Here is a 4,161-nt window from a genome sequence, read left to right as displayed (position 1 = left end):
TCTTTCTTTAACTAGGTTTGTACAAGCTCTGGGCCTGGTCTTTATCAGGTTTCCATGGAACTGTAGACAAGGGGGTAAAGGTACAGACCAGGCATATCAGCCAGCACAGGAGTAACTAAGAAGTGCTGTATCTCTTCTTTCAAGTCTAAATCTTCAAAGGAGTAACAATTAGAAGATAACTGAAGCTACCAAGCCAAGGAAATACACACACCTAATACTGTCAAAGGAGCGATTCACAACTTGTTTGCATAACTGGAGTAGAAAAAGTATCTTTGGGAGGACAGTAAACAAACATGTACAAATAGTTGTATAAGAGCTGCCAAAACTCCAAGTAGTTCTTCCCATAATTTGGAGAACTTTTTGAGATAGGAAACCTGGAAATCTAAAACTTAACTAATGGCAACTCAAATTCAACACAAACCACATATAATCATTTTCTGCCCTAACCTACTCTGCTTTCGACTCCCGTTTCTGTATGATGGAACCTGTTAGTTGTGTTCTATTTGTATTTTGTATTCTATTATTCCTTCTGTGTTTTTAGAGAAATCAGAATGGGAAAACCCCAGTGAATTAACTGCTCAGTAAATATTATGTAATATAACATCTCCAGACTTCAGTTCCTCATTTGTAATGAGTAATCAAACCATGTAAATAGACTGTAGATCTCAAAAACCAGAGACATCTGTTCATAACCCTACTCTGCCACTTACCATGTTTGTTGTCCTAGAAATTTTAAACAATTTATCTGCATTAAAGTTTCCTCATTCTTACGTTCTTTGACTTAATGATTTATTTGATATTTCCATATTTATTTTATTGAAGAGAATTAAATATTAGCTTTAAGAGAGCCATTAAATTAGTAGACAGATTGTAGAACCTGTATATATTGTGGTTTAAAAAAATTAGAGTTGCAAGACTCCTAGGCAAGTGCTTTAATCCACTTGACTCTCTACATAACCATGCTTTTGCCTGCCTGAGTGACTGCCTCTAGCAACCTCCACCTGAAATGTCCTACTCCCCTGTCCATTTTTTTTATATTCTATCCACACTTCAAAGCCCACCGTAACTATCATCCTCTCTCTCGCACCTTTTCTGAAAATTTCAGTGACCATTGAACAATAATTGAACTTTCTTAATAAACAATACTTAAATTCATTTTGTATTTACACCCTTAGCAGTGTACAGTATAATATACTATTTGTTTTATATGCATGACTTGTGCTTAAATTAGTCATTCTTTTATTTATTTCCTGTAACTACTCATTGAAAATCTACCACATACTCTGTGATCTAGGACTTTATTCATGGAATGTTTCTTTGTAAAATGGGAATGGAAATTCCTCTTTCAAGGTTGTAGAAGATTGAATAAGATACCATATGTGTCTGGTCTGTGTTTTAACATAAATGTCTCTTCTTATTTCTCTTTTATAAATAGGTATTTTCTAAAAATTTTAAAAAAAATGGACTGCTTAACTTGGTCTCAAAAAACAAGGATACCCTATCTAAAAAGCAGGTTTCTTTCTTTGTTACAAGAAACGTATTATAACTAGCCCTACCACCTTTTGAGTATTTTAGTATGTAGTTGGAGATGTGATTGAAAAAGTTTTCTAACTTTACTAACATTAATAGAATTCCATGATCAAATTTTTGGAATACTGAGATAAAAAAAAAGAAGTTTCCTTCCCCCCTGCCACCCCTTCAGTGAGGTGGTTTCATACATTTGTAAGACAGTTAGATTCTTTGGTTACATTCTGTATTACATGCTGACATCCCCTGACCTTCTAAATAATATTTTTATTTGAATTCATTTAAGTTCTTTGTACGGTAAAGTTCTATGGGTTTGACAAATAAATACATGATGTCATATATCTACCATTACAGTATCATAATGAATGGTTTCACTGACTAAAAAAATTCCCTCCACTCTACTTATTCAACACTCCCTTCAAATCCCTGGAAACCACTGATCTTTTAACTGTCTCTATAGTTTTGTCTTTTTCAGAATGTCATACAACTGGAATCATACAGTATGTAGCCTTTTCATACTGGTTTTCATTTAGCAATATGTATTTAAGGCTCATCAGGATCTATGTGTGGCTTGATAGCTCATCCTTTTTATTATTGTTCCATTGTATGGATGTATCTGAAATATTTTTAAGTGCCATCCTGTTCTTGTTTCATGCTTGCAGTATCTTCTCATATATTTCTGATGTTAATCAGTCCTTTTTTATTTTGACATTTTATTCTTCCTTAGTTTGTACTTCCTCCAAGTTGCCTTTCTTCTGGATGTTTTTATAGACCTCTGCTTTTATAGTAAAGTCTTTCCTCTAATGATTGTTTTGGCTGTCTAAGAGTGGGGCACCAAAAAGCTATTTGGAAGCTCTGAGCATGAGTCCAGTTTGTTGACTATGAGCCCCACTGTAGCAAAACTGGTAGAATGGTTTTGTTGCAGGCACTGTACTGACTTATCTTTTGGGGAAAGATCAACGTTTTCAGACTTATTTACCAGGGCTGTCAGATTCTGCAGAGATCTGCTGAACTTCTACGGAAAAGAACTTTTGCCAGCTTTCCATGAGCCAAAGGGGGAAGAAAGCCCAAGGTTTAAATTCAGTTTAGAACTGTGGCCTAATTCTACTGCCTCTTACTGTATAGTCCAGAGAACCTCTCTCTTATACAACCTCCAAAGAGAAAGATATCTACCACTCAACCCCATCTTCTATGCAATGGAAAATGTATGGTTGCTCCACTGTGTACAGTGCAGGAAATGCCTCAAGGATCTAACTTGTTTTGAGAAAAGGGAATTGGAACAGCTTTATTGAGATATAATCCACATACCACACAATTCACCCATTTAAAATGTATAACTCATTGGTTTTTAGTACATTCACAAAATTGTGTAACAATTACCACATCAATTTTAGAACATTTTCATCACCTCAGAAAGAAGCCTTCAGTCCTTAGCAGTCATTCACCCTGCCATTCCACTTATTCTCCACCACCCCCACCCTAGACCTAGGCAACCACTAATATACTTTATGTTTCTATGGATTTGCCTAGTCCAGATATTTTGTATATATGAATTCATACAATATGTGGGCTTTCTGACTGGATTCTTTCACTTAGCATAATGTTTTCAAGGCCCATGTGGTGGCTACTTATTGGCTATTGTAAATCAGGCTGCTAAGAACAATCATGTACAAGTTTTTGAATGGATACATTTTCACTTATTTTGGGTATATACCTAGGAATAGAATTACTGGATCATATTGTAAATCCATGTTTAACCTTTGGAAAAACTGTTGGTCTTTTTTCCGAAGTGGCTGTATCATTCACGTTACCACTAGCAACGTGCAAGTGCTCCAGTTCTCCACATCCTAGACATTTGTTATTATTTGACTTTTTCATTATAGCCACTCTAGTTTGTGTGAAGTGGTATTTCATTTTGTCTAACTGGTTTTTAAACATACTTTCATCCAATCCCCTTAATTTTAATTCTACCTAACCCCATTAACTTTTCATCTTTTAGAGGTTCTGTAATGTTTATTGCTTTCCCCGATACCAGTTGCCTAGCAGTAGCATTACTGTGCCTGTTCGATCAGGTAACTCTGGTCCAACAGTTTTCCACCTTCTAAAATTTTGTAGTTTCTGTCTTCTCTCCCATTTTCTTTGGTTAGCTTTATGTCCTTAAACAATTCATTTACTTTATTTTATTATTATTATTTATTATTATTTATGCCTACCGCATCTGGTCTTCCTAGGTGGTCTCCCATCCAAGTACTAACCAGGCCTGACCCTGCTTAGCTTTCAAGATCAGACATTGGGCTTGTTCAGGGTAGCATGGCCATAGACTATGGACCATAGCTCCACTGGGACACGAACCCAAGACCTTCTGTGTGTAAGGCAGATGTGCTAACCGCTACACTATGGAACCATGTGTCCTCATTTACTTTATTTTAATGGCTATTGAGAGGGAGGAGTAGCTAATGCATATGATTAATTCACCATATCTAAACTGGAAGTTCATTTTTAATTGAAGTTCACTTCTGTTTGCATGTTGAAATTTTTTGTTCATTTTAAGGAAAATGAGGTTTAACAAATGTTTCTTGTTTCTGAAGGAGGTTAATCAAGGCATAAGCTACATTTGAGTAAAATATTACTTGG

At 35.5% G+C, this 4,161-nt stretch overlaps 1 pseudogene; it reads right to left on the bottom strand.

Moving 5' to 3' along the window:
• Positions 1 to 3,733: 3,733 nt before the first annotated feature.
• LOC112477006 lies at positions 3,734 to 3,849 on the bottom strand (annotated as a pseudogene).
• Between the last annotated feature and the right edge of the window lie 312 nt (positions 3,850 to 4,161).

The sequence above is a fragment of the Pteropus alecto genome, unplaced genomic scaffold, assembly GCF_000325575.1.
Source record: "Pteropus alecto unplaced genomic scaffold, ASM32557v1 scaffold222, whole genome shotgun sequence".
NCBI lineage: Eukaryota > Metazoa > Chordata > Mammalia > Chiroptera > Pteropodidae > Pteropus > Pteropus alecto.
The sequence above is the reverse complement of the archived record's forward strand: the minus strand, read 5'-3'. Positions and strand labels throughout refer to the sequence as shown.